A 9,525-nucleotide genomic window follows, 5' to 3' on the forward strand; every position below is an offset into this window, starting at 1 on the left:
TCCATGTTTATCGGGTGCCCCTGTGAATGGAGAAGTGTGGCTCTCTCAATTAACTTCTATGGGAGTTATGGAACCAGGCGAGTAAGCATGTTGGGCTACTTTTGAACTCCCGTTAAGATAAATGAAGAAGCTACACATGTGCAGTCACGTCTCGATTCACAGCCTTACAAAACAGGACCCCTTTGTGACCCACATGTCCCATCTGTGGATATGCCAAAAAACCTTTTAACCGAAGAAAAGTCATGAAGGAGACAATTATCAAACTTCTCTACCAAGGGCATTGCCATGCTGCAGCTCTCGGTCAACAGGAACCTAGTATTACATATTGTTTCCAATATATAAAGAAAATTAACTTGATTTTTATTTGACTTTTGTTAATTAAAAAATATGATTCCAAAACCAGCATTACTATATAGCAAAAAGAAATGTTATTACTGTATGAATAATGTTACCGTATCTGTAGGTGAATGTGGTTAGAATTGTCATTGCCCAGTTTTTCACATTTAATCAATGTGTAAGGTATGGTACCAGTTGAAATATGGACAGTCAAGCAAATAATGAATGTAGCGTTAACTGTTTAATGGGTTATGCCAACCTGGGTAAACTTGTCAAAATAAGGTTTTGGTCTCCCCAATGTTGGCCATTAATTCCACAGCGCTTTGTAGACATCACTGTCCCCATCGGGACTCACAATATAGATTTCCTATCAATTTGTCTTTGAGTGTGGGAGGAAACCGGAGAACCCAGAGGAAACCCACGCAAACACCTGTAGAACATACAAATCCCTTGCAGATATTGTACTTGGTGGGATTTAATCCCAGGAGGACCCCAGTGCTGCAAGTCTACAGCGCTAATCACTGAGCCACCGTGAGCCCAATACATAGTCATGAGTAGTCCACTAGAGTAGGCGCTCAGTCATGACATATCCTATAATAGCCCCTAGGCTTAGAATAATACAGGGTGGGCCACTTTTATGGATACACCTAAATATAATGGGAATGGTTGGTGATATCAACTTCCTGTTTGTGGCACATTAGTATATGGGAGGGGGAAAACTTTTCAAGATGGGTGGTGACCTTGATGGCCATTTTGAAGTCAACCATTTTGGATCCAACTTTATTTTTTTCAATGGGAAGAGGGTCATGTGACACATCAAACTTATTAAAAATTTCACAAGAAAAACAATGGTGTGCTTGGTTTTAACGTAACTTTATTCTTTCATGAGCTCTTTACAAGCTTCTCTTTGTTTACCGCCAGTGACATGTCGCAGAGGTTAACACGTGAGGAGCGGATAGAAATTGTGTTGATGTCTTGTGAACGCAGTACCCGGGTCATTGCAGCAGATTTCAATGCAAGACACCCTACGCAAGAAAACTGTCACCATTCCCATTTTATTTAGGTGTATCCATATAAACGACCCACCCAAATAAAGTTTGTCTCATCACTAAACATAATGTTCTGTACTTGTATACACCGAGGGTCCTGTTCCAATTTTTGTTTTGCGCATTCTGCAAATTCAGCGCACCAATCTGGGTCACCAACCGTTCCCATCTTATTTAGGTGTATCCATATAAATGGCCCACCCTGTATTTTTATTTGTTATGCGTACTATATATTTAATGAGTTCTGTAGGCTCAACTAAAGTAATCCACAATATCACATTCACCACTCATAAAATAATAAGTAATTCAAAGTATAGACATAATTAATAGGGCCAAATGACACCCTCATTCATCCAGATAAATTCAATTTCGAAAAAAATCATTCCCTTTTAACATTCAATCTAAGATCTAACAGAAACTAACAATTGGCCCATGTGATAAATGATAATATATAAAATAAATTGGAATATTGTCAAACAATATTTGTAATCATTAAATGGAACCTGTCATGTCCCCAAAAGCTTTTAACATATGATATAGATATGGGTTAATTTGCAGGTTCATAGAATTCCAAATTTGCCTATCTACTGGGAAGAAATGAACTTTATTTCTCCCAGCAGCCTCTGGTGTTCAGTTAATAAGTATGGCCAGCCCCACCCAGCACTGACTGACAGCTAGTTCTATACTGATAAACTGCAGAGCCAGCTGTCAGTCAATGCCGGAGTACGCTTACAGCTGCCACTCACCAGATACAATCGGTGACTGAAGTTGCACTGGAGGCGCTTCTATAGCATAAAGCTGGAGGCTACTGGGAGAAATGAAGTTAATTTTCTCCCGGTAGCCTAGATTTCAGAGCGGCGGCCGCACAGCTTTGGAACACAGATGAATACCATAACTACAGGTTAATAGGATTTGGGGATGTGACTGGCTACCTTTAGTATTTATTGTAGGCTTTTAGGAGAATAGTAACTATAATATATGGATCAAGGTATTTATCTTCTTTCATTACTTGGAACTTGGAGGATTTCAAAAACAATGACCTCTTCTTGTCTGAAAACACCAATCATCTTGGATTGACCCAAATTCTCTTGTGTGAAATGTTGCATTAATAACGGTAGTATTTAGTTCCAAACTACATATTACTTGCAAGTCTTCAGTTTATAAAATAAGCCTGTTATTTAAAAAAAATCCACAAAAAAATGGTCAATCATATTAAAGTGGTAGACCAGCCTTTGAGTACAAGTCTGCAGTCACTCTCTAAGTACTGTGTGCTCTGCCGGTGCCAGAAGTGGATGGACACAAGGCCGCAAGTAAGCGATTTGCATACATTTGTTCACATACCAGCTAGACTAGACATGCACAGCCTAGCTCCATCTAAGTGTATTGTGACACGTCTAGTTGAGATGTGGCTGGAAGTACGCATACTCCATGCTTGCGGTCACATGAACACACACTCCCGCCACTGACACAGGAGAATCTACAACGTACGTAGTGTGCACAATCCGAGGATTCATAGAGTGACTGCAGACTTATAGCCTAAGACCGTACAGCCCATTTCCTTTAAACAAAATGTGCCATAATTCTAGCACATCTGAAGTAATTAGGGTGCGCCAAATATATGAAGCTCAATGGAGCAAACAGAAGCGAGCAGGAGCCTCATAATGAAGATCCAAAAGGTCCCTTTCTTAGGCTGTAGCATTTTACCACAAGGACTGTAGAATCTGAGGTTTGTGTCCTATTCTTTGACATTTCCATGACTCTTTGAACAATTGCCTACCGTTTTGTTTCCTAAAAATGCAATTCATTTCTACACAGAAATTCTGCAGTATTTGTTATCTAATAGCAAAGAGTACCAGACCAAACATTACTATGTCCCTTCTCTCTGGGGCCTCATAGGTGGTCAGCTTCCACTAGTTATAACTTATTATTATTTAGTTTTTTCTTAATTAAAGGAAGGTGATCACCCCAAATGTAACCTTCAAACTAACCACATAGCCTTGTGGAAGATAAAGCAGCAAAATGAATCAAATTTTTTAATGTATTCTTCCAATGCCCCCAAAACCAACTTTAGTGTAATATGCAAATGAAGGTGCTCAATGCAACCTTGGCATGGGTAAAGCTTCTGTGCACCGTTCCAACCACTTATTTAGATCATTACTTCCACTTGATGTTGATTGACAGTGACGACTTGCCCAGAGCCAGCGCTGTCTGAAGATAAACTTCAAGTATTTGATCACTATTCCTGTTCAGGAGAGAGCGCAAAAATCACTCTCTCCTCGCTTCTGACATTGCATGTCTTCTCTACTATCACATCAGTGAAGTAGAAAGCATGAGTCGCTCTCTCCTCACTTCTGACATTGCATGTCTTCTCTGCTATCACATCAGTGAAGTAGAAAGCATGAGTCGCTCTCTCCTCACTTCTGACATTGCTTATCTCCTCTGCTATCACCTCAGTGAAGTAGAAAGTACACATCACTCTCTCCTCGCTTCTGACATTGCTTATCTCCTCTGCTATCTTGTCAGTGAAGTAGAAAGTACACATCGCTCTCTCCTTCCTTACTTCTGACATTGCTTGTCTCCTCTGCTATCACCTCAGTGAAGTAGAAAGCACAGATCACCCTTTCCTGGCTTCTTACATTGCTTATCTCCTCTGCTATCACTTCAATGCAGTAAAAAGCATAAATCACTCTCTCCTCGCTTCTGACATTGCTTATCTCCTCTGCTATCTCACCAGTGAAGTAGAAAGTACACATTACTCTCCTCATTTCTGACATTACTTATCTCCTCTGTTTTCACCTCAGTGAAGTAGAAAGCATACTTCACTCTCTCCTCCTTCTTACATTGCTTATCTCCTCTGCCATCACTTTAATGTGGTAGAAAGCATAAATCCCTCTCTTCTCACTTCTGACATTACTTATCTCCTCTGTTTTCTCCTCAGTGAAGTAGAAAGCACACTTCACTCTCTCCTCCTTCTTACATTGCTTATCTCCTCTGCCATCACTTTAATGTGGTAGAAAGCATAAATCCCTCTCTCCTCACTTCTGACATTACTTATCTCCTCTGTTTTCACCTCAGTGAAGTAGAAAGCACACTTCACTCTCTCCTTCTTACATTGCTTATCTCCTCTGCCGTCACTTTAATGTGGTAGAAAGCATAAATCCCTCTCTCCTCGCTTCTGACATTGCTTGTCTCCGCTGTTATCACTTCCATGCAGTAGAAAGCACAAATCACTCTCTTAAGAAGAGAGCGAAGGTTTTGTGCACTTTTTGTACACTGAAATGATAGCAGAAGAGAATAGTTAAAACATTAGGGAGAATATAGCGCAAATAGGGTGTTATCTGACAGACAAATTTAAAAGATTTTTATGAGATTGTGCTATGCAGATCCATGATTTAAAACGTTTTAAATAAATGTACAGCCGCTGTGGATCCACGGGCTGTCAAACCAAAGGGAATGAAGATAAGGAGAAATTGTGGATATCTCCCGCTATGTGGTTGACCTCCTGAAGAAGTATCTGTTACTTCAAAATGAGTCGAATAAAACCCCATGTTCCAATAACGTTTGCATAGTGCTGTGGACTTAATGGTGCTATATAAGTGAGTAAAATAAATAAATAAATAAATGTTCAGTAAGCTTTTGAAAATAGACATCTTCTATATTGACCTCATGTGACTTTGCTATTTCTGTGTAAGCCATAGACTTGGAAAAGAGCAGCACTGTGAACGCTTAACCAGTGCTCTTTTGGCTAGGGTCACACAACAGTATTTTCTATGATCCGAGTGGATAGGGTCAATTATGCTAATCATACTCTGACCAGAGTTTGACCATAGTGTGAGCACAGTATGATCCACTTTTCTCGGATGAGGAAAAGATGGAGAAAAAAAATTCTCCGTTTTTTCCATTCTGTCAGTCAGTAAAAATAGGATTGCACTCAGATGTCATCCAAGTGCAGTTCAATGTTTATCCCAGACTCATTGGCTTGTATGACCGAGTGCCATTAAATATCTGATGAAAATAGAGCAAGCTGTGATTTTTTTTTCCCTCGGACTGGCTCTGTCCAAGTAAAAAATCAGACATGACCACGACACCATGGCATAACATTGTCCTGAGTGCGATCCAATGTTTTGTCGGATTGCACCCGGACAGAAAATATGGTTGTCTGCACGACCCTGGGAAAGGGAGCTGACAGCCATCCGTCAATGATCACAATCATCCCAACATTATCCCTATCTAGGGGATATATGGTTAAAGCTGTTAAAATGTAAAACCCGCCTAGCAACATTTGTCTTACTGAGCTGCAATCTACCCATACTAGTTGTCCCCTTTGCTTTCCAAAAAGGTTTCTTGGAAATAGGTATAATAAAAATAAATAATATTCCAATGTTTAATTTCAGGGGAAAATCCCTTAAATTTATATGCTGATATATATTCCGTGCGAATGTAACACTGTATGAATTTTCACTTCATTTTAATGAGATTTTACGGTATAGAAGTAAATTATTTATGCTACTATTGTATTATATTTTCTTACTAGGTAAAACCTGGTGATTTTGTGCAGCGATCATGCAATGTGCAGATATTCCATTATTATCATTTCCAGCAGACCCAGAGCAAAACAACTGTACAGAAAATCATAACTGGAGCCGGCTGTCAATCAAAAAAACAGTGATTAGCAATGAGTGACCCGCTGTACATGATAAGACCACAGCAAGAAGTATATTAAGTGGATTTAATGAACGTGTGTGCAACAATGGAGTTTATGGTGACATGGAGGACAGCTGGGATAAAGAATATGTTCGAAATCTCAGAAATGTTTACATTGAAATAAATCCATTCAGCAAAGCCTGTGACCCATTTCCTTTATTCTATGCAAATGTATTTGAAGTTGATCTTGGGAACTGTATAAAAAAATGGCTGAAATTTAAAAAAATTTTTTTTTTTTTTTTTTTTTACATGCAAATATGCAAAGAAATAGCAGACAACCCTTGCCCCATAAAAAAAAAAACCCTCCTATCCTCTATGGTAGATATCCCAGCTATGAATAATATTCAAGTATAATGATACAAAAGGAACAAACAAAATACAGACATAGGTCTATGTGCGTACTTTTAGCATTTGTTGCAGATTTTCTGCAAATGTTGGCAGAAAAAAACACTTTTTTTGTGCATTTTTAGTATGTTTTTATTTGCTTTACCTCCATTTTTTTCCAATTCATTTGAACAAGTAATTACATTGCAAAGTACAAGCTGGAAATGGTACATTAGCATAATACCCTATCTATAATATTGTACATAAAAATATATGGAAGCCATCGCTATTAAATGGGCAGTAATTGAAAAAGGAAGAGCAGTAAAATGATCCCAAGGCCCCCCAATGCCCAGTGGTGTAACTAGAGTCTGATGGCCCTGGTTCAAACTTTGGACCTGGGCCCCCACCTGCATGTTGGTCCGATGTATGGACCCTTATAGGATTCTAAATCCTATAAAGACATGCATGTTTACACCCCATGTAATAAAGTCCCCATCCTGCTCCCTTCCTGTAATAATGTCCTAGATCCTGGTCCCTTCCTGTAATAATGTCCCCCATCATGGGCTACTTCCTAGTATAATGTCTCTCATTCCTTGGCCCCATTCTGTAATAATGTCCCCCATCCTGGGCTCCTTCCTGTAATAATCTCCTCCATCCTGGTAACTTCCTGTAAAAATCTCCCCCATCCTGGTCCCTTCCTGTAATAATGTCCCCCATCCTGGGCTCCTTCCTGTAATAATCTCCTCCATCCTGGTAACTTCCTGTAATGATCTCCTCCATCCTGGGCCCCTTCCTGTAATAATCTCCTCCATCCTGGTAACTTCCTGAAATAATCTCCTCCATCCTGGTCCCTTCCTGTAATAATGTCCCCCATCCTGGGCCCCTTCCAGTAATAATGCCCCCCCACCCTGGTCCCTTCCTTTAATAATGACCCCCATCCTGGTCTCTTCCTGTAATGTCCCACATCCTGGGACCCTTCCTGTAATAATGCCCCCCATCCTGGTCCCTTCCTTTAATAATGACTCCCATCTTGGTCTCTTCCTGTAATGTCCCACATCCTGGGACCCTTCCTGTAATAATGTCCCCCATACGAGTCCCTTCCTTTAATAATGCCCCCCATCCTGGTCCCTTCCTGTAAAAATGACCCCCATCCTGGTCCCTTCCTATAATAATGTCCCCCATCCTGGGCCCCTTCCAGTAATAATGCCCCCCATCCTGGTCCCTTCCTGTAATAATGACCCCCATCCTGGGCCCCTTCTAGTAATAATGCCCCCCATCCTGGTCCCCATGTTATCACAATGTCCCCCATTCTAGGAAGCACAGAAGCCGGAAGCTGACTTTGGTGTGCCGGCATGGGCAGCGTATCACTTCACTGCCATACGCCGCCCGTCACCGGCAAGCTGACATCAGCTGCTGGCCTCTTACTTCCATGTGTACTAGTAATTAATGTGAAAATAATCAGCTGGTTATGTTTTAATTAAACCATTTGCCAGTGGTTGTGTAGATCACACCTCAGCTGATGGATAACTGATCGTGAGGATAGGTCCACACTGAGAAAAACAGTCCAATTAGGCCGGGGTCACACTTACTGGTGCAATGCGAGAAACTCGCAGGATTCTCTCGCTTCAATACCCAGAACTGCTGCCGGCACTCGGGATCGGAGTGTGCGGCTGCATGTATTTCTATGCAACTGAACACTCCGGTCCCGAGTGCCGCCGGCAGTGCTGGGTATTGAGTCGAGAGACTCACGAGAGTTTTTCGCATTGCACTCGTGTGACCCCGGCCTTACTCTGATCTGGCTGTGATCAGAGTTTGACCAGCGCTTAATTAAATTGACATCAATTTTTCTTGTACATGGAGAGATCAAAGAAAAAAAAAGTTTCCTACCTTTCCTAAGGGGTAAGGTTTCTCCTTGTGGAGAGAGAGATACCAGCTCTGGCTTGTCAAGGTAAGGAGGCTTATTCGCCGTGCAATGCTCCTCTGGGAGTCTTGCAATATGACTTAGGATAATGAGGTCAGTCCAGAGCCATTCATCTAGCCAAATCAGTTCTCATACTTTGCACTGATGAGGGACAATAGCCCGAAACACCGTGTCTGCAAATTGATATTCTGATTTGGCTTTTATCCTAAGTCATATTGCAAGACTCGTTAAAGGGTCGATTGTGACTTGTAGGATCGCTACTACCAACAGGTGGCGCTATAGAGTTCAAGTCCTCTTTCTCTCTCTGAAGAAACACCTTTTCTATTCTGTCAGTCCTTGAAAATCGGACTGCACTTGGATGCTACCTGAGTGCGGTCCAATTTTGTACATGGACCCATAGACTTGCATTGCTGATTTTGATCCAACACTGGCATCAAAATCGGACAGGTCTCTGCTTCTTTTCTTGGACCACTCAGTCAATGTGCACAGCCCCACAGAATATCATGTGTACAAGTGCGATCCTTGAAAACCACCCGCCTGAGAAAATCGGTCAAAAGTTTTAAGCTGCTAAAAAGTTTTGAAAAATGTTGAAAGTATCATATGATATGATTTATAGACGTTACAGATATTTGTTTAATCCTAATGATCAAAGCTCTCCAATCTCTAGAACTCCCCCAGGAACGCTTTCTTCCAGATGGGTCACTTTGACCAATAAACCTTTAAATTTAGAAAGCCAAGGGCAATAGCTGTTATTGTGCCTTTAAATTCCACTTCCAATATTTCTGCTCTTGCGGTAAAAGTGTTGATTCTAACACTCGTGTGAGATAAATATCGGAATATTATTCTGCTGGCGTCTGAAATGAGCTCGGAACATCTGAACAAGTACATTTCCTACTTTAAACCTCTGAGGATAAAAATATCTTGAATCATTACTGGCAGGAATGAAAGCAGGCCCGGTTACCGCAGGGTTAAGACCTCATTTTTCATAAGACGGCACATAAAATGTGTCCCCCCAAAACTGTAATCAGGTAACTTGAGCTGCTATGTACTGTATTACACTGTTTGATATGCAGAAAGGCAAGATGGCTACAAAGAGATGATCGATAAATCCACCCTCATGCATCCATTAAAGAATCACACCCATTAAAATTTGTAACTTCTTAATATATTACAGTCATCATATTGTACAGCACT

General features: G+C 40.8%; 1 long non-coding RNA gene across 1 annotated transcript in view; it reads left to right on the forward strand.

Moving 5' to 3' along the window:
• LOC141088242 (uncharacterized) overlaps positions 1–6,225 on the forward strand; it is a 343,399-nt gene extending 337,174 nt beyond the window's left edge. The window contains exon 2 of the long non-coding RNA XR_012231860.1: positions 5,917–6,225. This is a non-coding gene — a long non-coding RNA (uncharacterized lncRNA). The remainder of the gene's footprint in view (positions 1–5,916) is intronic.
• Positions 6,226–9,525: the final 3,300 nt, after the last annotated feature.

Source organism: Dendrobates tinctorius, unplaced genomic scaffold (genome assembly GCF_039654945.1).
Source record: "Dendrobates tinctorius isolate UK_male_01 unplaced genomic scaffold, ASM3965494v1 ptg000038l, whole genome shotgun sequence".
Classification (NCBI taxonomy): Eukaryota; Metazoa; Chordata; class Amphibia; order Anura; family Dendrobatidae; genus Dendrobates; species Dendrobates tinctorius.